This window comes from Tachypleus tridentatus, chromosome 10 (assembly GCF_004210375.1).
Source record: "Tachypleus tridentatus isolate NWPU-2018 chromosome 10, ASM421037v1, whole genome shotgun sequence".
NCBI classification, from domain to species: Eukaryota; Metazoa; Arthropoda; class Merostomata; order Xiphosura; family Limulidae; genus Tachypleus; species Tachypleus tridentatus.
The window spans coordinates 63,699,553-63,724,432 of NC_134834.1; the positions used below are offsets into that span (position 1 = coordinate 63,699,553).

Genomic DNA, 24,880 nt, shown 5'->3' on the forward strand with positions numbered 1-24,880 from the left:
GACACAGTTAAGATTAACTGCAATATAAAGTTTGTGCGAGTTTGTTTACTATGCAGGTGATAAGCTGTAAAAAAATATTTATAGCATTTTTATCCTGAGCAACAGAGCTACCAAAATAATAAAATATTTGTATTCTGAGTTAGTCGTCTTTAACAAATTTAGAATCATTAAAACTTTCAAAAACTCTAGAGAGAATCTAAACATATTGTATATTGATCCACGACACAGGAAAAGGTTATGGCGCACAGGATCATTTTCTTGTGACTCTCATTCTTTATTGTTCCATCTCTGCTCAGACCTGAACCAATGCTAACGTTCAGGTTATCCTAAATAGCGCCATTTCTACGTTTTTAACCAGGTACTCGAACTATGCGCAGCCCAGCGGCGCGGGGAGATTGGCGCCAGCACCATAAACAGCAAGTAGTCTTGGTTTCAGCCACATAAGTATCGAATCTCCGAGAAACCGTCTGGTGCAGAACTCCACTAAAGCTAGCTACCAGCGCAAAGCGGCTGAACTAACGAATAAACCAAGACAACGTTGCTGTCTCATTAGAACGGTAAGCCAAGAAAAAGTGTTTGTAGATATGAATAAAGTATACGTATGGGCAATTTTTAATGAATGTTAGTTCTTAATAATTTTATTGCTTTGTGCTTAATTCAAAACAACAACAACAACAATAATTTTATTATTTGAGCTTTTCAGATAAATGTGATAATGGTAGTTTAATGAGTGGCAATTTTATGAAAAATACACAAGTTATTCATTACATGAAAACAATTTTAAGCATGTAATCATGTAGATTGCACAGTAACTCGTCTTCAGTTAAAAAAAATTTGTTCTGAATAATTAACATTACCAGACGAACTGTTTTATGAGCAATGAAATCGCAAGTGGAGTTTTTTTAACAGAGCTGATCATGCATCACGAGAACTACACATTTTTAATTATACGGAATGTCTGGTTTTATATTGGTTTCCAAGTGGGGCTGTGATACATTACATTTTATCATCAAACAGCCAACAGGTTGAGATGCGAGATCTACGAACCAACGATCACCACAACTGTTTGTTTCATTATTTTCTGTCTGTCTCTAATGTTGAGTCAATGCTAACCCTTTAGCTGTTTTTCTCTGACCGAATAATGGGATTTAATTGTCACTCTTGTAGTGCAACAGTTGTCCAAACTGGAGATTGTGTTATGGTGGAAACGGGCCATGAACCATTAATCCTCGGATTAGAATGTTCAAACACTCTATATTCGGCGTCTCTCCTAATTGAAGAGACTATAATTGATTCCAGCTTCAATACTTTCGTTATTTACTTTAGAATATAGTGTATAAATTAAAGCCTCCCAGTGACACAGCGGGAATGTCTGCAGACTCAGAACACCATAATTCGAGTTTCTATACCCCTGGTGGCAAAGAACAGATTGAGTTGCTTTATATTTAACTTCAGACAGTCAGTATAAATTGAAAATAGTAAATTTTTGCGTGGAAGGTGAATATTAAACTAATTATTAAGTACTGGTGATAGAATAATACAATCATTATATTATACTTTTTTTCTACTCAGTCGTTAAATAGTATGAAATATAGAATAAAAAAATATTTTAAAATGTTACAAGTGATGATATTTTTGTTTAGCTATTCGGATGTCTGAATATATATTCTAATAGAAGTTAAAAACTTCACATGAAATATTAAATTTTATATACAGAGTGTGATAAAAATTAATTCCTTTGATGAGATTTTTTATTCCAATTATTTATAAAAACGGTTTCCAGGGCGATATAAGTAATAGGTTTTCTTCATTACAAAGAACCACTTTTTTCACTTTAGTATTGTTTCAAATTTATAACAGGGAAAACACAAATAATATTAGAAATGAACTTTCTGCCTGAGGAACCGAGCTTCGCCTAGTGTTTAGAATGCTTGGATATCTGCCAGAAAGAACAAGGTTTGAGTCACTATGTGCCGCAAAACAAATGCCACGCACGTTTAGCTGTATGGGATATATGCCTATGACAGTTACTCCACTGTTCGATTTATAACAACTGCATAATCAACATATGCTTCTGATTAGTTAAGCTTCTAGTTGTGACAAGACAGCTTAGTCCATGTGTCACATAATAGAGAATTCAGGTTGAAAATACTAAGTACAAATGTCATTTATCGGTCACTCTCTGATTTATATTACATATATAATAGTTATATATAATTATGTGATGAAACAGGTAAACACTTTTATATATTATCTTAAGAATTTGGATTTTACCATAGGTATTATGGTTGTGTGTCTATTTAATCTTAAATATATGTATGTATGTTTAATCAGTTTCCATGCATTTCTTAATTAAAAATCATAAGGTTAAAGTATGTTTCAGTTTCATCTAGTAGCAATTTGCTTGTTAATTCTTAGATGAAAAATCCATGACTTCTTCTTGTGAATTTGTTTACTTACTCGCTAATGAGTAGTGTGAATGTTTTCATACAATTAATTATTACTTTTAACATACAAAATAAAAATAACAGTGTAAATGTTTAACTAACGTATATCACTTATGTAATCCAGAATTTTGTCAGATTTGTTTTCTAACTTAAGTTTCAAAATGCAAAATCAGCCGTATTCTAATTCAATTAAGTTAAAGTTAATTTTAGTAAACATAAACTAATTTTCGAGTTATACGTGGATCGTTTTTTTTATTATTATTATTGATATAATAGCACATATAAGATATATCTTACACAACTATGATGTTGAAAAGTCTCTATGTCGTATACCGAATTCAACAGTAATTTTACCTTAATTTAATCCTATTTTTAGCCACAATTTAAGAGCTTTCTGCAATACGAGATTACAAGTAGTTTGTTTCAAATTAAGCACAAAGTACACAATAGGCTGCAGTCGTAGACTGTTCCGTTGAGGGAGGGGAGTTTCAAATACCGTACATCAAGTAATAAGCTTTTAGGATAGAAGAAATTTAGTCAAAGTTTGTAATATATGTGTAGATCACCCATAAAATACCATGACAACAAAATCTTAATCCAAGAGCACTAAAGTCATGCGCATGCTCTGTTACTACAACCCCTGTAAGTAACTAGAATTCCTATATGCTGAGAGCAGTAATTAGTGTTACCTTAATTTAAATTTTACGATCTGAAGCTATCTAAATTGCAAGTATGGACGACGTTCCTATCTCTTTGGCGAGGTCTTTATTACGTCTTTGAGTTCATGCAATATGTGCCTATTCGTACATTCTGAGCAATTGAATTTAAACTTTAAATTCAGGACAAACTACAGTGTATAAACTACTTTAAATCAGTTCGTATTATTGTTGTAATTATTCGCTGTGATTCTTCTAAATTTACTTCTAACGTATTATAATAATTGGTTCTTATTTCGAAGTTAATGAGTATGAAATTCTTGACGATTTAATATTGAATATATTAATATGGTTCTATGGTGAATATGTATATGATATTGCAAGACAATAAATGTTTTAATTTTTTTCTCTAGAATGATGGCGCTGTTGGTGTTTTATATATATATATATTGTGCAGCCAGAAATCTACTTAGACGATCTATGAATTATTTAGAATTTTCAAATTCTTTATGTATACTTCCTAAAGTAAAACTTCAATTACAAAAAACAATATGACAGGGTAATGTTCTTAATCTTATTAAGCCATTCTATCTAACCAGTTCACTAATAACTCTGAGTTTAGAAGATCGTTCTTTCTAGTAATAAAAATATTTTGCTTGCTATTTAGCAAAGAAACTAATCAGTTTTTACTAGATACGTTCAAAGTACTTATTCACTACTTGATATGTTTAAAGCAATGTTTTGCTTCAGTGAGACAGAGAACTTCATTTAAATTCACTTCTTGGATAACTCCCTAAGTGTATTATATTCCATTAAAAACAAGATTTCGTGAGATATTATTAGAATTGTGGTCGAAAATATCGATAACAGCTTGAGCCTCCAACTGATGAATAAATGCATTCTAATAATTTTAATTTGTTTGTTTGTTTGAAGTTATGCAAAAAGGTACACAATAGGATATTTGTGCTCTGCCAACCAAAAGTATCGAAAGCCGGTTTCTAGTGATATATATCTACAGAGGTACGGGGTGGAATCATTTAAACTTTTGTCTAATGACAATAAATATTCTTAATTAAACCGATGTATCAGATTAGATACATTTTGTTCTAAATTAACTATTGAGTATTATTTATTTATATAGCTGGGTTTGATCCGAAATGCCCCCGATAGTACAGCGATATGTCTTCGGATTTACAACGCTAAAATCAGGGGTTCTATTCCCCTCGGTTGGCTCAGCAGATAGCCCGATGTGGCTTTGCTACAAGAAAACACACGCACGCACACATTGATCCGAAATTATTGCCAATATTTGCTGCTTAGCAAAGAAACTAAAAATTAATCAATGCAGTTAATCCACCATTCGATTTAGAACAACTACATAGTCGACATACGCTGCTGACTGGTTAAACTTCATCTGGTCTTTAGTTGTTAACCATTACGTTTTGTAATCAAACAGCCAATATGCTTCAAGAAGTTTGAACATTTAATTATATTAACAAATGCATTTCTTTAACGTTTTATGTAAAAAATGTAAAATAATATAATTTATTGTATTTTTCAAATCAAATTTGTCCCTATTGGAACAGCGGAACGTCTGTGGACTCCAACCGCTAAAATTAGATTTCGATACCCATGGTGGGCAGATAGCCAATTATCTAGTGTTGTGCTTGAGTTCATATATAATCACAAAATAATCAACAAAACGAATTTCTTAATTAATTTGTTTGTTAATATATGTGTACATCGAAGAACAATGCTATAGAGTTTAAATACTTTCTCTGTAATTTATTGTCATTTTTAAATTGCTTCGTAGTGTACATCAAAGTTAGGGTTAGCATTCAAACTCTTCAAAGTTATCACTAGTGCTGCAAAAATTTAGCTCAAAGTAAAGAAGTAAACTTGAAGTGACCAGTCCTTCGTGCTTTAATTCAGTATTCTCTAGATAAAAAGATGTAATTTGGTTAGATAAGCTCTTCATCTTTTCGAAAATCTAATTATTTTATAATTTCATTAGAAAGAGAATAGTGACACCTGTATTGACTGTAATGTAACTACATTGCTTTACGAACGATCTATACCTATGAATGAGGTTAATGAAGTTTAAACGTTTAATTAAACTTGTACAGTGCTAAACACAAGTGGAAAAGGTAAAAAAAATCAGTTCACGTTTAAAACCTATTTGTTTAATCTATATCAATAACGGCCCGACAAGGCCAGGTGGATAAGATACTCGACTCGTCATCCGAATCCCCGTCACACCAAACATGCTCGCTCTTTCAGCCGTGGAGGCGTTATAATGTGTCGGTCAATCTCACTATTTGTTGGTAAAAGAGTAGTCCAACAGCTGGCGGTGGGTGGTGATGAGTAGCGGCCTTTCCTCTAGTTTTATACTGCAAAATTAGGGAAGGCTAGCGCAGGTAGCCTTCGTGTAGCTTTGCGCGAAATTCAAAACAAACCAAACTATATCAGTCAAAAGTGAATAATATTAATAAAGAGTCCAAAATTAAGAAGTAAGAATCCGACCTCATCTTAAAGTATGAAGTTCTTAATGGAGTGAGTCATAGAATAACGAAATTGAGAAATCCATTTTCGCTCAAAAAGAATACGTTAAGAAAAAGGCAGTAAACTAATAATGTATATTGATAAGGAATACAACATGAAAACTAATAATGTATATTGATAAGGAATACAACATGAAAACTAATAATGTATATTGATAAGGAATACAACATGAAAACTAATAATGTATATTGATAAGGAATACAACATGAAAACTAATAATGTATATTGATAAGGAATACAACATGAAAACTAATAATGTATATTGATAAGGAATACAACATGAAAACTAATAATGTATATTGATAAGGAATACAATAAGTATGCACAAAGTTAGTTTCGAAACACATACAAGAAAAGAAGAGTTAAGTTCAAGTTCACGTACATTACAAAACGCATTGAAAAATTTTGAGGATAATCAAGACGACAAATAAGTCATATTTTTGTTCTACAGCATCAAATAAAGATGCTTATTATCGTAGCAATAGTTATACACCGACATTGTGTGTTGTTGTTGTTGTTTTATTTTTACTGTAAGAATGATTTTAAAACTTTTCAACATTTGTTGTTTTTTTTTTACCGAGAATGATAATCAAGGGTGCTCACTTACCTGATAATATCCACATGATTACATTCCACTAGAGGGTATTGCTTAAACAAAATCCCAATATATTAGATTTCGACCGAAGAAAAGGAACATTTCGTTGATCCTATTGTCAAAGTGCTAATAATTTAATAAATATGTGGATTATCAGGGCAGGTTGCTTGTAAAACCTTAGTTTAAAACAATAGGTGAGAGCAATTTTAATAAAATGTTAATTATGGGTGAAAACATAAGAGAACCCGAATAAAAGAGGGCCAAAATACAAGAGACGAACATGTTTCTTAAAATGATCAAGAAAAAAGAAAGTAACAGTATCAATAAATACTGCGACAAGCAACCATTTTACTAAAGCAAATCTTGAACTGAAATAAGTCAGCGTATGTGTATATGTATACATATAATCTTCCTTTGAATTTTTTCAAATTGTTTACACAAAATTGAGTATCTAAGCGCGTTAAAACTCAATAAGTCATCACTAAAGACATTACAATAATATCATTTTGAAATAAGGGATGACGCTTTATCTATTGGCTGATTCATGAAAAGTGTGTGATATACTTGTTATATATTATAATTTATCTCGGACCAGTCTCCGATTTATTATGTTACATACCCTACGTTCTACGATTTCACGTAGCCGGAAATTTTAGTTTAGAAGTTGTTTGAATTTCGATATATACCAAATTTATGATATTTTCCAATAAGATTAATACACACATTATTTTCTTAACACAAATACATATTAGTATACAAACAACAACACAATTTATAATAACGACTATTCTAAATAATTATTGCGAACATTAGTACATATACAAGAATTTTGCAAATTATACTGAGTCTTCTAGCTGGTCTAGAACTGAATGTTTTACCGACGTTCACGTCCATAACGATGAATTACTTCCGAGTTGATGTTATTACACCTCGCTTAAGCTAGCTAGCTTTGCTGGCCTCACGTCGCTTATAAACTCGCATTTTACCGATGAAGATATTTAATGTCCACATAGAAATACTATCATCCAAAGTTAATTTACTGAAGCTGAACGATTTATAATGTTCGAAATATATAAACGCTTCTAGTCATATTCTGTAGTTTACCGATTACTATGCGTTAATCGCAATTATAGCTTCCGAGGCTTGTAGTTTATTGACTGCAGCAAGCAACAATATTATTTGCTGTCTTTTGGCTCGTCGCTTTAGAAACTTTTAGACGAGGTTTTAGAACGTACAATTGGCAACAATGCTGGAAATCACACCCTTGATTCTTTGGCTCAAGAATCTTCTACAAATTTAAAGAACAGGCGGGATTTGCCCACTATACATTTAACAATATACATCACATGCATCGAACTGAAATAAACGCAGATATTAAAATAAATGTATAACAGTAAATCCTTTAAATACTTTACCCAGATAAAGCACTTAAATGTAAAAAAAAAACAGTGGTATTAATTTCATCAACAGCACACCAGAGGTCATAAAACAAATCTATGCAACTTGTTGATAGTTTGAGATCCCCTTTCTGTTTCCACAGTAGCACGAGATTAGTTTATAGATAGATAGATGGTAGAAAAGATGTTTTGTCTTTTCCTCACCTCACGGCATTTATCTGAAACGTATCGCGCGAATGTGGTAGAAGAATAGAAAAAGTATTTGCTTTCCCACAAAGATACAATGAGAATATTAAACAACAGTCATAATTGACTGAACGTTCATTTATAATATTATACATATGTGTATTATGTGTATATTTGAGAGTATACTATATATAAACTTACATTTACATGACAATAGTTCATTTACATCTAGGGAAAGTAACCAGAAGCCATTCCTGAGGGGCCCGGCATGGCTAAGCGTGTTAAGGCGTTCGACTCGTAATCCGAGGATTGCGGGTTCAAATCCCGGTCGCATTAAACATGCTCGCTCTTTCAGCCGTTGAGGGCGTTATAATGTGACGGTCAATCCCACTATCCATTAGTAAAAGAATAGCCCAAGAGTTGGCTAGCTGCATTTCCTTTAGTCTTACACTGCTAAATTAGGAACGGTTAGCGCAGATAGCCCTCTTGCGCGAAATTCAAAAAGGAAAATAAAAATTTCCTGAGCTCGTATCTAAAATAAAGTTAAAAAAATAAAATAATTATAGAGATCCATTAGAAACAAACTAATCCTTCATGGATAATTATTATCTTATACACTCGATTATTGATTTTAAACAAATAATGATTACATATATAGGGCTGGCTTCTCTTTAATAAGCATAATAGTAATTAGCCATTCCATGCAGTGGAAAATAGTCAGTTCTCTTTTAAAAATTCTCAACTGACAATAATTTTAAAAATGATATTAATATTTCCGTTCTTACGCTGAAATGTACAATCATTAATTAATTGCATTGCTTGTTTATTCCATTTTAATATTACGAGAAGTATATAATCATTAATGTACGTTATTAATAGTCTCGTGTTGGGACTACTTTCTGATTTAAAGTATTATTTTATTAAAAGGTAGAGCTTTTACAGTATGCAAAAAATATTTAGAACTGATATAATCATTCTCGAACTGAACCAACTGCTATTGAAGAATATGAATATAAGTTTTAGCCTTTCTAAAAACATGTAAACAAGGCAACTTGACGCAAACTTTCCTAAAATTAAAACTGAACCTTTAGCTCAGCAGAAAAATCAAACGTTTTATAGAAAAAACTCAAATAAAACGTTTGAAACAAACTACAAGGAATTACATAGAGAATTGAACTTTCACCACTAGAAATACTTGAGAATAATCGCACCGGAAATTGAAATGTTGTATCTGTTCAAAATAATATTTTTCCTTATTGTAAAGGCTGTAACTTGTAATACAGTAATACTGTATCGTATTTGCTATTACAACCAAAATAATAATTTAATTGTAGTATTGTTTTTTAATGTTCCAAAGAAATACAATCATTCGATTATTTATTGTTGTTTACGCTATCTTAACACTAGATTATCATTATATTATTTCAATATTTACATTTTTAGCAGCTTATGTTTTAATTCTTTTGGAATTTCTGTTACGTATGTCTGTCTCGTAAAGACACGATTAATTCTTTGTTCAGTTTATTTACAACGACCTAGAAAAACACCCAGCTAGAATTAAATATATTATCTCTGTGTCATTTGCCATTTACTATATCTTAACCTTTAAACTCAATGAAAAACATACATTCTTGTTACAGAGAGATGCCTTATTAAAATGTTATAATCGTAGCTAAACTTGCAATTGCTCTTAGAACTTATTCTTGGAATAGATCACTTCTGTACAATGAGATATAACTGTTTAAAGGTGAGGATAAAACGTTTAAATTGCATTTAAGTTGAGCAATGATAAATTACTTCAGTCTAAAGAATGCACATAATATAATTTTAAAACCTTGTTAAAGCTTGTTATTTAATATTATTCTGAAATATTAGTGATTATTTTTCATGCAGCCCCTTTGAAAGCTTATTGTTTAATCTTCAAAGAAATCCCTAATAAAAACTATTGCTTGATATTCGTAACAGTAATTGGTTTCTGTGTCTTTTCACAAACTTCACAAACAGTTTTATAAATGAGACAGAATACACGTTATACATATTAAATGTTGTTTTCATCTCTATAAATATCCTTTTATCATTACTTATATAAAATCCCCGCCAAAGCCAGTAGCTGCAAGTGAGACTTTTCAAACATTTCTGGAATAAGGTTGTTGCCTCATTTTATATATCTATCTTTTCTATAGTGATCTATGTTTGGGTGTGTTTGAAAATATTATTACTTCGCACTTCATTAAAAAATTGGTGTCACCATTGATTTGCATGGAAATTACTAATTTATAATGAAATGGTAAGTTATGTTTAATTCTTATCAAAAAGTAAACTTGAGAGAAAATCTTACACTTTATGATAGAGACGTGTGTAAAAGTATTGCAGTTTTACTTTATAAGCTAGTGTTGTGTAAATATACGTTAAAATTGATATCTATACTGATATACGAAGTTTCAAATCAGGCCACAAAATATGAAAAATTACAATTACACGTACTGTGTTTCTTTCAAAAAAACTACATGGATTATACTTTTCAGAATATATACATATATTTACGACTCAAGACGACCTAAAACAACAAGCTGAAACATAGTTTATAGATTTTTATACAGATCTCTTAGTTTCAACCGCTTCTTTGATCCCTTGCTCGTGCAGTTTGTCCTTATGTAATTTGAAAGCAAAACACGTAGTAACACATTATATGAAGCTACATCAACTTCATACAATGTGTTGCATCACTCTGTTTTTCTCATATTCTACACATATTAATCTTCACATAATTTTCAAGCATAAAACTGTGAATTAAATATTAAATCATATTTTCTTCATCGTAAGAAAAATAATTGTTAAATATCTATAACTATAGCTTTAAGTAATAAAATTATAATAAGAAGTTTTTCATTTTTTTAATAATTTCATTTTCATCTTTTATGTAGTAGATAGCGCAGTAGTTTTATGTGTATTTTGTACGTAAAACGTCATGTGTTGTTTTCTTAATAGTAGCAAATATTCATGAATATCGCTCCCCAGTGGCTGAGCGGTATGTCTGCGGACTTCCAATGCTAAAACCCAGCTTTCAATACCCGTAGGGGGCAGAGCTCAGATAGTCCCTTGTGTAGCTTTGTGCTTAATTCAACAACAATCCATGAGTATTATAATATAAATAAGTAGTAATCGTACATCATTCGCATATCATCAGGCGGCAATAAAAAGACACGAGATTTAATGGCTAATCTCCATACGTTCAGTTTTTTATTTTATTTCTAATGACTATAATCCCCCTTCCAAAAAAATAAACATTTTCTTCAATTTCTGAATACTAAACCTTTATGTTCTGGAGATTAGGTAAGTAAATGTGTTTGGCAAGTTATCACAGAATCATTTGATTCCAGCTCTCCGTGTAAGAATCATATCAAAATTTGCACTATATACTCTATTTCTTAAGCGCATAACTTACAACGGTGACAGAAAATAGTAAACAATTTTACGAAAAAAAATATTATATCCATGCTTTTACTGTTTTTATACCTGTGGTGAAATTTTGCAACATGTACACAAACTTAATAGATAAAACTATATATATATATATATTGATCATTAAGTTTTTTATACTAAACGCACAAGCCGTCATGGCCAGGTGGTTAAGGTGCTCGAGTCGTGATCTGAGGGGCGTAATCAAACTAAACATGCCAGCCCTTTCAACTGTGTGGGCGTTAAAATGTAGCTTTGTACGAAAATTCATAACCAACCAAGTACACGTTCTAATCTATTACTTTACTTTTCATTTCGAACCTATAAAATTATAATTATTTTACGTAGTTTTTAAGTTTATATTTTGTTTTACTATAACATAATAGTAAATTAAATTTTTTGTAAAAACTTACATGATTTTTTCAATTTAATATAATGGGTCCCAAGTAGTTTTCCTTAAAATTGCCTATGCATTTTCGTGTATATCACTTGCGTTATCCTATTGTTTCTGACAGTAACTGATGGTAAACAGAAATGTAAAGTACATAGAATATATTTATTATGCTCGAAATAAATGGCCTTAAGCTAAACACAAAACTTTGCATTTCTTATAAACGTGGAGTTGAAATTATATTGTAAAGCATTGCTACCATGTTATGTTTATTTTTATCAATAGATAGGTTTTATTTCATTTTTTAGTTTTTTGTTACGCATCTGATGTATTCACTTGCAATATAACAATACGTCGCGGGGTATTCTTTCTTCTGACTTTTATCTGTCCAACTCAGCTGTTACCAACCGCGTAAGTGCTCTTGATCCACAAAGTATATGTTTTATTTCTTGTTCTTCAAAAGATAAAACTCAGGCATGGTGGCAAGAGAATATTGTCCATTCAAAACATGTATCGTGTGTTTTAATAACAATAAGACAGTGTCGTGTTTGAGGTAACCTGTTTAGTCAAAGTATCCAATACTTACATCCCTGTATATTTGGAATCACAGGAGGGGATATATTTACCGTTACATTTGTTACTAACCTCACGATACTGACAATATGAAGCTTCAATACAGCTTATGTAAATACCATTATAGTTACCATGTTACAGAGATATAAATATGGCGTACATAAAAATTAGCCTAAATTTAAATAAAATCTTAAAACAGTTATTTCTTACATAAGTGTAATGTGATTAATCCAAAAATTTTTGGGTGTCGTAAATTGTTGTTTCTGATTTAAGAAAAAAAATAATTTAAATATTTCGATACTGACTTTATGAAATAGGTATAAAAGAAACTAGCGACCAACATAAGACATCAGGTCTAATGTGTTTGTGAAATAATCACAAGTTAACTCTCAACCTACAGAAAAGATAAATTTGATTATAAAAAAGCAAATTAACAAAAAATACCAAAAAAAGAACTAGATAACATGTTACCAAACAATATTAAGCACACAACCAAAAACCAATCAGAAATTGACAATTACAGTCAAATAATCACGGAGTGCCTTCAAATAGCAGCCAATGAAACAATACCAAAACAACAACAGAAAAATATAAACAGTATATGGAAACCAAACAAACAACTGATAACACTGATCAAACAACGAAGACAATTAAGAAGACAGTTAATGGCAACAAGATATAAATAATTTAAAACACAAATTACTAGTATAAGAAACATAATCAGAGCAGAAATTAAATTGTTAAATAAGAAAAATGAGATAATTTCTGCTCTCAACTAAATAAAAAAACAGACAGCAACTCAGACATGAACAGTTATTTTCACAACAAAGTAAACAATCATGTTAGAAATAACACAAAATTATATAAACTAATTTTCCCAGTTAACATAAACAATAGAAACACTAATACCACAAAAGACTACAATGACATATTGTAAATTAAAAAAACACAGTACAAGAACTTAAACTAGCAGTAAAAAATACAAAAAAACAAACCCTCAGGAGTTGATGACATACAAGCCATCCTCATTTAAAAAGGCACTCTGAAATTACTTAACCACTTAATAGCAATCTATGATTTGTCACTTTACTCTGGTTACAACCAAGTTTCTTGGAAACACGCAAACATACTTATGTTCCACAAAGAAGGAAAGCCAACCAATAAACCAAACAGTTACCGACCAACCAGCCTGACCAGTTTGACCAGCTGTGTAGGCAAAATTCTTGAACGTACAATTAGTAATAGATAGAGTCTTCACATTCATGGAGATAACATCAACAGTGCTTAATGAACAAAACGGATTCAGAGATTTAGACAAACAACAGATCACTTAGTTAGACTAACTGAAACAATAATGGACAGCTTTAACAATAGAGAATGTACTGTCGCTTGTTTGTTCGACATTGAGAAAGCATTCGATATTGTATGGCAAAATGGTCTCCGATTTCGCAAGAATGAAATGGGACTACCACGAGGAATTATTCGCTGGCTCTCTATCATTCTGGAAAACAGGAAAAGTAGAGTAAGCGTTGAGGGAATATTTTCGGAGTTCACTACTCTAGAAGCTGGCGTCCCTCAAGAAGGGGTAGTTAGCCCTATACTCATCATGTATGCGAACAATATGCCACTCAAAGATCCGAATCACCGATATTCATCACAGTTCGCAGACGATGTGGCAGTCTGGAAAAGTGCCCCAACACCAGCAATAGCAGCGACAAATATACAACCACAATTAGACAGAATATGCGAATATTGTCAAAAATATAGAATCAAGCAAAAACCCAACTAGCGATATTTACAAAGTTAACGAAACACAAAAAAATACAACCAGAGATTTATAAGAATGAAACACTTCTTCAGACTGCCACATCCGCACATTTTTTTAAGATTAACTTATGGTTCGGAAGTAACATGGATAAACCATCTAAATAATATTAAAACTAAAGTCTGGCGAAGAACAAACTATGCTGATAAAAACAGTGGAACATCAACTGACAATATTCTAAAAATATACAAAACATACATAAAACCTGTAATTGACTATGCAGCTCCAGATTGGATTAATGCAAGCAAACTACTGGAAACCAAACTACATAAAGTATGAAATAAAATACTCACAACGGCATATAAGGTACCCAGGTTACCTCATCAAAGTTTATGCATAAATATTCGAACATACCAATAATAGCAGATATACTCCTACATAGTACAATTAATTAATTTGATAAATATTAGAGAAAAAAAACGAACTGATATGCGAACTTGACAGGTACTACTTGCATGATGAAGATAGGTCTAAACACCTCTCTCCTGTTAACTTATACATGAGTTTAAAAAGAATAAATAAATATTTTTTTAAAAAAGCCATCGAGAAACTAATCATTGCATTAGTGAGAAACTCGCTAATAAACATTAAAAGGGTAGTTTATGTAAATGTTTTTTAGTAAATTTCTTTTAGTGAAAATGTAATTTATTATGAAACTTTAAAGAGAAATAGTATATTCGCACCAAATGTATTGGTGGATGGTACATGGACATTGCTCTAATAAGGGCCTGAGTAAGTGGGAGTTCTCGGGCCCTCATGTAATATTTTTCCATACATTAAACAGTTGAGATAAATAAAGTAAAGGAAAGAGGTGAAGTGCACCTGACCCTCCTGGGCACACAAATACCCAAACAATGAGAGAGAGAAAGCGAGCCTCTAATCGTACACTGATAATTAGGGACAGCTAGGGCAGATAGCCCTCGTGCAGGTTTGCGCGAAATTCAAAAACAAAAAAAACTCTCCTAACTTGTAAGCCCTAGTGATTTTTTCTAAAAAGATTTTGAATTATTGGTTCTAGTGTCATCGGTACTTGTAAAGTATTATCGGTTTTCTCACAGAGCCCATTTTACTGGGAAGAAGTAACACTAGTACTGAACAATGTAGCTATATCCATTCCTTGATTTAATAGTAGGCTCTCAATGTGTGTGAATATGAGATTACTATAGCAACAGCCTGTCAAAAACGATGGGAAAACCACTTCAAAACAAAACTATTCCGTATAAAACTAGTAATACACAAACGAAATAAATAAATAAATTTAAATTTCCTTTTTCAGCCATGACTAGAAATCTGTGGGTCGTGAGTTAGAATCTTTCGTTCCACCAAACAGGTTTGCCCTTTCTGACTTCGGCGCATTATATTTCTTATGAATACCACTTGTAGTTAATATACAAATGGCAATGTATAAGCCATATGGGCGTCTACAGTTATGTTAAACTAAATACCAACAAGACCCGGCATGGCCAGGTGGTTAGAGCGCTCGACTCGTAATCTGAGGGTCGTGAGCTCGAATTCCTGTCACACCAAACATGCTCGTCAATTCAGCCGTGAGAACGTTATAAAGTGATGGTCAGTCCCACTATTCATTGGTAAAAGAGTAGCCCAAGAGTTGGAGGTGGGTGGTGATGACTAGGGACGGATAGCGTAGTTATCCCTCGTGTTACTTTACGCCAACTTCCAAACAAACCAAAATCTTTCCCAGGAACATTCTGCTCCTGAATATATACTTGAGTATGTTTAATTATTTCATTTTTGAAAAGAACAGCGTGATTAATCCAAAGAAATTATTTTTTCTGGTAAAATCATGATATATGTGACAGAAGACCTCTTTCACAACTTTATATTTCTCTAGGGTACCACTTAATTCACTGGGTAATGAATGATTCTAAATTTTACGAAAAAGGTTTCTTGGGATTTCAAGTGTGTTGATTCATATCATAAATAAACTTCTCGTGAATTAAGTGGCATAACCCTCAGTGATAAATATAATGGAGATTTATACGCTTTAAATCGAAAATAATATGATTATTTTCCCACAACTTTTGTATTACAATTAAAAGGTTTCGCACCACGCTCGGAGTTTATTTCGGTGGCGACAAGAAGATAATGTAGCTGTGTATCATTTACAATACAGCTGTACTGAATACAGGCGATCAGAATTACGTAGGTAAATACAAACTCACCACTAAAGGAGAAAATTGAACTGGCTGTAACACACAATCCGTTTTTCTGAAGTACCTCTGCTACACGCATCATTAAACTTCACTTTCCTTAGGCTCATTTCACGTAGTAAAAAACTGAAATGTCTATACCAAGCTCAAACTGTTCATCCGAATATTAATTAATTTCCTAAACTATATCTTTATGAACCAAACTTTATCAACATTGGTTCAGCCAGTTCCTCACAACAACTCAACAACTTGTGACGTAAAAACACGAAACAAAGGCAACTATACAACATTCACCAGATAAGCTCCAAATAATAAATATAGTGACACCTGTCACCAAATAAAGGAAAAATAATCAAGGTATTTACGTCTTTCTTGCCATGTAATGTCATTTGTATATTGTAATTGTTGCTTCGTCATCAAATGTTTCTTCTTCACAAATATCCAAGTAATATTACATTGACAATACTAATTAATTTCAAAACAACTTGCAAAAAGCAGGCTTCAGAATGTTTTAACTGAGGAAATATCAATCGATATATAAGTCACATGCACAAGTGCTGCAAAAGATTGTCATCTCGCAGGAGAAACGTGGGCGTTGAGTAATCCAGAGATGAAGGCAAGATACTAAACGATTTTGCAAACTATTAAACTGCATTGAGCAGACAGTTATTCCAAGACAAACACCAGAAACGCTATATGTATTCACCTCATTAAAGTATTCTTGTATAGCCCGGCATGGCCAGGTGGGTTAAGGCGTGCGACTCGTAATCCAACGATCGAGAGTTCGCATCCCCGTCGCGTCAAACATGCCCGCCCTTTTAGCCGTGGGGCGTTATAATGTGACGGTCAATCCCACTATTCGTTTGTAAAAGAATAGCCCAGTAGTTTTAAAATATTGTTGCCAACTGAGATTTCGAGAACCTTACCTCAGGTTTATAAATCGACGTTCCAAGAAACTGTTTATGTTGTTGGTTTGCAGTAGTAAGTATACTATAAACCTTGGAAGCTGTAACTGTGATAAACATTTACTACACGGAAAATTACAGATATTTAACTTCGAACTTTTATAAATATCTAACATTACAAACCGTTTAACTTCAATGAAAACTTACGTGTGCTCAATTAAGCAGCTAGCTAGTTTTCCCGTCAATTGAATAGTAGCTGCATATCAATATAAAATTAAATCGCTCCGTCGATGAAGTATTCAGTTTCAAACCAGATAGAAGACTAAATATTGTTTGTAAGTTTCTAAAACTTTTGTATATAAATCGTTATTTGTAATAACTATTTATAATAACCATTTTTAAGCTTTGTATTACAAGTCGAGCGCCCTAATCACCTATCTTTAACTTATTGTCTCCTGGATACATTATTTAAACATTTAAATATAGGATATGATATCCTTGAATCGTTATTTCAAGGAAGAAAATTATATAGTACGACAATATTGTTTATTATTTTAATTTCTCTAATGTTTTAACTTATTTTAAAAATGTTATATTAAAATAATTCAAAATAGTCAAAATATGACCAGATATTAAATCAAAAAATGTTGACAGTAATGTTTGTGTGGTTTCAAAATGGAAAAAAAAAAATCATAATAATCGATATGATAACACATTTGGTTTGTGTTACTTTTCTGTTTGTTTGTTTTTCTAATTTTGTTTTTTTTTACAATAAAAACTTTAAAACTTGAAATTTTTGAAGTTATCACACTCCAATTTCTTTCAGACACGTGTACTAAAACATTTTAAGACTAGAAAAACACAAGACCGAAGCTAGTCGACTACAATCAATAAATAAAAATTTTATCTTTCATTATGCCACAACTCGTTGATTTTTGTGTCTTTACTCGTATATTAGTCACTCCAATCGGTGCTGCGTAAACTCTAAGAAAACATCATGAAATATGCAACAGACAGACATGATAAAGCGCAGAGAAAACAACTGGATATTTGGACTATAAGGAACTTTATCACTTGAATAAGCAAATATTATATGACGAATAGTGATACCGAGAATTTCTGACTTGTCCTAAGCCTCAGGTGGTACAAAATTACTCGTATAAGGCTGGTTTAACAACTCTGTAGATAAGAAAATTATTTTCTCATTTTTACGTCACTTTCTCTGCACATGCGTTTTCTCAGCAATTGTTCAGTAACGTTACAATATTATTTCTGGGGACAGAGTCTATTGTATAAATATTGGTAAAGTCCATCTTTGGAGAACTGTAAGTGTTAAAATGCTCAAAGATCAAACAAAGCAAGATACTAAGAAACTTAACTGAACTTACAATTCATTGATGAACCAGTTCTTCTGATTATTTTACTCAACCATACGGTGTAACCGGGTTATAAAAGGAGAGTAATCAGAGAAAAATAAATAAATCATATACATTTTAACAAAACATTCTGTTTAAATTGTTTTTCCATTTCCATAATTTCCCTGCGAAAATTACGTGCTAAGCAAAACAATGACCACACTCAATCATCTAATACAGAGAGTTGTGTTGATATTTAACATTTCATTTCTTTCATGTTAGTGGATTTACTTCTCAGTTTGCATTATTGAGTTTCTAAACTCATTTTACTTTAATTGCAGTGTTTTTTTATATTTTTGTAGAACTCAAATGATTTTATTAGTTTGTTTTTCAAAAAGGTAAAACTCAAGCTAACCATTGGTATTGTTATACTTGTTTTGAATTTTGCGAAAAGCTACACGAGAGCTATTTCTGTTTGCTCCAACCCTTCCTAATTTAGCAATTTATGACTAGAGGGAAGACATCTAATGATCACTACCCACAGCCAACTTTTGGGCTTTTCTTTTACGAACAAATAGTGAGATTGACCAGTCAAACTATAACACCCTCACGGCTGAAAGGGCAAACATATTTGATCGGATAGAGGAATCGACCCTTTGATTTCAAGTTGAGCGCTCTAACCACATGGCCACGCCGAGCATCTTCTTAATCAACTCGGTAAAATTCTTCACGTTCAACTTAAGTTATGAGTAAAACTTTGATACTACTTTATATATCAACATTACCTTCAACATAATTATAATATCCTGGACATCATGTTGACAATAAGAGATTAATATTACTTAAAGCATCAATGTCATAACAAGAAACTGACAATAGTTTAAACTCCAATATCTCACCAGACGTTAGTAATACTCTTTGCATCAAAAAGTTGGTATTATCCTACAAATCAACATATCAACAGTAAGGATCTAATGATATTCTGCATGTCGAAGTGATAATAATAAGTTGATAATACCTAAACCATCAACAATATACACGAAGTTGGTGATACCTTGTACATCGACATCTCTTTATATAGTGACGTCGAAAGGCAAAACTAAGAATATGTTATACACCAACGTCTAGACAAAATGTTGATAATACTTAAGTTAAACATGAGAATAAAAAGCTCATCAAAGTTCAGTTTATGTCCTACATCAACTATTCTATAAACCTTCATTAATGTCCTACATGAGCCACTTCACTAAGTTTCAATTTGTATTTTACATAAACCATTCTATAATCCTCCAGTAAAGTGTTAAATCAACTACTCCATTAAATCTCAGTTTGTATCCTACATCCACAACCTTCCAATAATGATGAAACTTTGTAGAATGGGCGGCAACTGCCTGTTGTGGAGACGTTTCGAAAGTCTTTCGACTGTCGTCTTCCGGTCAGTGTGTGTAAAAACCAAAACTAAAAAGCGTGACAGAAATTCCGATTTAACACTTTTCGCCTCAGGGAGAAAAGCAAAGCAATCGATGGCGCTCAGAAGAGTCCTTCTCTTCGCTCTACTTGCGAAATTGTATTTCATGGTGGGCAAGTGATTATTAGCGCAACCTAAAAAAGGTTAAATATACGAATTTGCGCAGATGGCTGGTGACAAAGGTCTGTGAGTTGTCCGCGAGAGGTTAAATGTACAACTAAAAATAAAAAAGTGGGGATCTAAAAATCCTAATACCCCGTAACTTAGATGTGGGAGGAAAACACGAGCACCCCGAGAAAGACCCACCTTCACTAGCCAGATGCCGAATGACATATCTGATTAGTGCTTGAGCTGTAAACAGAAAGGATAATTAGACATAAAAAAATCATTACTAAATTGGGTTAAGTGTATTGAAGAGTGAAATGTGCATTTGCCAAGAGGAGGGGGTAGCTGATAAATCGGTGAACTGGGTTGTTAGTCGGTTATGGTTTACTGCTTTTTTATAAAATTTAGTAGCTAGTTGAAGTAATTTTTTTTATAAATATTATAGTCAGAAGTGGAATACGAACCCACGCCTTCATTTGGAGACCAGAATACTCAAATATACGCAATGTGTGTATATAAACGCAAACGAACTTGGCAGGGGTTTAGTGTGAGAGAGTGAAGTCTCAAGAATTCTCTCCCCAACAGGGGTGATCAGGAACGTTGTGGTTCCTCTTCGTCCCCTCACGTCAAAAATTATTTAACTGTGCTTAGAATTTTGCCTGTATTTAATTGTTACTTGTTTAAGGTGATGAAGTGCGATGGGGCATTATAAAATTAATGGGTGAGAAAGAGGGAAGCGAAACAAAGGTAGCACCAGAGAAGTGAGCCAGGTCAGAGCTCGACAAGCAGATATCAACGTAAAACGACCCGATTCGGGGCTGGGCAATAGTGTTGCCTTGGCTGGGATCTAAAGATCCAATGCCTGCGATTTGGATGTGGGGGGGAAAACGGGAGTGTCCCGAGAAAACCCACTTTCACAGGACAGGCGCCGAAAGTTTTATCTGTCCTATACCCGCATCTGAAAAAGAAATACAAATAAATATAAACATGAATATACCTTATCTGTGATTATGTATTTTCTTGAGTTATTTGTTGATTAATGTGTGTATAAGATGTTGTAGATCTTTTATAGAGGTTTTGCGTGAACCTATTAATGTCACGTGACTACAACGAGGTTTATAAACATACCGCCATATTGGGTGACAACTGTCCCGCATGACTGAACTGGTTAACAACTGCTTTATTCAGTACTATTCACATGTAAATGGCTGCCGCTGTCTTTTCATCACTTGTAGCACACCTGACAGGTGCTGAAAAGTCCAGGTATGAGGAAAAGGTGAAGGAACTGGGTGTAGGAGACCCGTATATGCTCACGCCACATGTATTTACGCCAGTAATATCCAGCCAAGACAACGTTGCTCAGAGTCAGACTGTTGCCGAAGTAGATCTGCCAAATATTACATATGGTGACATTTATATATATTTGATAAACAGGACTTCCACCTATACAAATGAAAGTCTAAAAGGTTACAAAAGCCTTGATGCGTACAAGTGCTTTGTGGCAGGATTTGTACAGAATGTCCAGATAACCAGGGCAACGTCGGATAAAGTCATCATTACAGCAAAGGTTTGTACATCATGTTATATTACATACATGTATCATGTACTCTGTATGATAGATTTAGCTACATTTTAGACGAAGACTAGATACTGAAGTAAAGTAGGGCCTCCATTTTAATAAATGGTTCAATATTATTGTACTACATGTGTACTGACTGTTGTCAAAGCTCTAGCCTAGGAGCACTTCTATACATGTTTGTATACTGATATTAAGACACCTAATTGTCTAGGCTGTTTCAAAACTTAATTTTTGATTTATGTCTCAGTTGTATATTGTGATGTACACAAGTCAAAATTATCACATGTAACTTCAAGTTCATCAGCAGAATCAGTACAGCTGCTATCAGTGGCAGCAGTGCCAGCAGATTCTATGAAAGCAAGGTCAAGCAGCCCAGCAGCAGCTTCATGTCTCTTTTGTTGTTCTTTTCTCCTTTTGGTCACTTTTTTCCTGTTTTCATATTTACACAATTCAGCAGCTTCCCTTCTCTTCAGGTGAGAACGTGTAAAATGAAATATGGAAGGTACATAGTCAGATGATAAGGGATCATCACTCTTCGTCCCTGAAACAGAGTACAATAATTTAGTTAAGATATAGATCTACAAGCATCATCAGATAATATTTATATATATAACAGATACACTGTACACTTTTAACTGAATATATATATATATAATTGAATATGCTGAACATTGTTTAATAACTGAATGTACAGCCAACAAAGTAATTATTTGCACACTTTTTAATCTTGTACCAGTTGTGGTTTTCTGATGAATCACTTAAATTGGTCCTTTAAGAGATATTAACATTTTGTTTTAATGTACAAATGGCTATATAACCTATTCATCATAAATGATATTGTTCCTTCAGTAAATTTACTATTCAGGTATTTAAAAGTAAAAGAAAAGTGTGCAAAAAAATTTCTTTGACTGGTGCTGCAGTGTGTTCTGCTATACATATATCATGCATGTAAGTTTCAATTTATTCAGCCTGGCTATAGATGAATTATACATACCTGACACAAAATGTTTACTACAAAGTCTGGTGTGCTCTGTGGGTGTCCAGTTTTTCCTATTGACAGCTGCAATCCATCGTCTTCTTCGATCGGAATCTTTAGGAAATCTGTAGTATGACACATTTTCCACCAGTCAATGTCGATTTGAACAGTTAAATGCACAACACGAGTGTACCATCGCGCACTTTTGACTATAAATCACCCTTGTGTTGGAATATAAACATACCGAGCGTGCCACCCATCATGGCGGTCAGCAGTAACTAGGCCAAGAGTGACGTCACACGCAAAACCTCTATAGTATCCTGGTGGATTGTGGAGAGCGTGTTATGATTGGTTGGATTATTACTGTTTCTGATTGGAGGAAAGATTTCCTGTAAATTCAACCAACGATAGCCACAGGTACTCACCTCTAATTCGGAATCTTTGTTTAGTGAAGATTGAATAGTGTTAATATAAAGTGATTCTTTGATTTTTCTTGCCTTCCAGAATTTGTCTGTGTCGATGATTCTAGTTTTCTCCCAGTTTATTCTGTGTACAGTTGACGTAGAGTTCGCTGCAATGGCTGAAATTTGTGTTTTCACGAGTCTTCTACTATTTTTATATTCTTTCACTCTTGTCGTGAGTTTTCTTCCTGTTTCTCCAATGTATGTATCGTTGCAGGAACACGGAAATCATAGATGACGTTTTTGAGATTCTCTTTGGTAGGTCACTGTTTGTTTTTTACCAGAATGGACCTTAAGGTATTTTAAGATTTCCACCAAACTTCTATGTTGAATTATTTCTTGGCTATGCGCTTGAGTTTCTTCACTGAAATTTGCAGGTGTGGAAGGTAGATGGTGGTAGTGGTCGTAACTTTCTGATATTTTCTTTCTGTCGTGGGTTCTTCAAGGAGTTTTTGATGAAGGAGGAGGTGTAACCGTTCTGTTTAAAACTGTCTACTATGTTTCAGCCTTCTGCTTCGATGAATGTTTTATCGCAAATGTTTTCTGCTCTCTTGTTTAGGCATCGGATTATACCACGTTTTATCAATATTAGGTGATAGGACTAAATATCTGTTCGTGTGAGTGAGTTTTCTGTATAGTTGTGGTGATTTGTCTTGCTTGTTTGATAATGAGCGTATCGAGAAACGGTTGGCTGTTTTGTTCCTCTATTTCCATGGACTCTTCTTGTCTGCGGAATTGAGATGTTCTAAGAAGGCTGGTAAATTTCATGGCAGTGGGGCCAAATAACGAAGGTGTCGTTGACATAACGTCTGTAGAAACTTGGTTTTTATAGGTGCGGATGAAATGGCTGTTTCTTCAAAGTCTTCCATTAAAATGTCTGGTAGGATCAGAGAGAGTGGCGATTCCATAGCTAGACCATCTGTTTGTTCGTAAAATTCCTCGTTCTTTTGGAAATAGGCAGATTGTAGGTAAATAGTTGTCAGTTCCATTATGGCGTATATTTTAACATCTGTTCTGTGCTTTTACCCAATGTAACACAGAAGATGTTAGTGAGAGATGTTGACAACGCTAATGCTTGAACACAAATAACTAAATTTCTTTATGTGTTTACCGATTAACGTTTCGTTTTAGTATGGTTTTAACTTTTGACTAGCTGGTATTTAGGCTAATTTCATAATGTTCATATTTTCCCTATTAAATGCTAAAAACGTTTTTTATTTTTATTTTCCCTTTTCTCATTTTTATCTTTCGAAGCTCTACTCAAATAAGTGGTTGAGTCTGACAACGCAAAATGCATATTTTTTTCTTTATGTTCATTGGCCTTACGATTTTGGCCAGCAGTGTATTATTACATATCTAAGCAGACATTCTTACAAACATACTAAATATTTATGCAACTACTTCTGCTTTGTTTGTTTTTTATTTCCGCTTGCTTTAACCACAGCAAGATATGTGTGAAAATGTTGTATCAGATATATTAGTTTTATTGGAAATTGTTTTCTAAATGTCTATTAACACAAACTCCAGTTGAGTTTAAAATATTTTATATTAAAACACTTTTGATTCTTCGCCACGCTGCTATATCCCATGTCGCTATAACTGTTCAAGACTTCATTGTAAAAAGCTTCCATTATAAAAAGCTAGTTTTAAGGCCGTCATGTCAAAAGCCTAATACTACTACCTGCTTGCTTTTTATAATCCATCTATTGTATAAGGACAACAGTCTCCTAGCGCTTGTTTCAACAATTCGATCAGACAGAATAGAAAAG

At 33.0% G+C, this 24,880-nt stretch overlaps 1 protein-coding gene and 1 long non-coding RNA gene across 2 annotated transcripts in view; one reads left to right on the forward strand and one right to left on the reverse strand.

The window, feature by feature from the left end:
- The first annotated feature begins 402 nt into the window (after window positions 1-402).
- Window positions 403-24,880, forward strand: part of LOC143229444 (protein qui-1-like) — a 147,726-nt gene continuing 123,248 nt past the window's right edge. Inside the window, exon 1 of the mRNA XM_076461781.1 lies at window positions 403-557. The gene's annotated coding sequence lies outside the window, so the exon portion shown is untranslated. The remainder of the gene's footprint in view (window positions 558-24,880) is intronic.
- Window positions 21,921-22,902, reverse strand: LOC143228091 (uncharacterized). Its single transcript, XR_013015185.1, has 2 exons — window positions 22,669-22,902; window positions 21,921-22,215 (listed from the first exon to the last, which is right to left on the reverse strand). It is a non-coding gene; the product is annotated as an uncharacterized LOC143228091 (long non-coding RNA).